Here is a 390-nt window from a genome sequence, read left to right on the forward strand (position 1 = left end):
GACAGATGATTAGCCGTGCTGTGACAGAGCATTTGGACCATTTTCACTGAGAGGATGGGATGTAGCCATTGACAACAGTGATGCCCTACATATATCTTGCCATGGAAAGGAGTAAGAAGGATTAGATGAAGACAGTAGGAAAGCAGAGAGACGGAAGGGACCAAGCACCTTCATGCGCTTATCTGAAATGCCCACCAATGAATTACATAAGTATCTCTATCTTTATCTTTATGCTTTATTCGTATATCACCCATATCCATTTGAGTTTACCTGACTAAGATTTACAAGGTGACCATAGCTTGCTTCATACCAACAATCTCTGTGGGATCGACCCTTACTCACGTAAGGTATTACTTGGACGACCCAGTGCACTTGCTGGTTAGTTGTGCG

Source organism: Arachis duranensis, chromosome 7 (assembly GCF_000817695.3).
Source record: "Arachis duranensis cultivar V14167 chromosome 7, aradu.V14167.gnm2.J7QH, whole genome shotgun sequence".
Lineage (NCBI taxonomy): Eukaryota > Viridiplantae > Streptophyta > Magnoliopsida > Fabales > Fabaceae > Arachis > Arachis duranensis.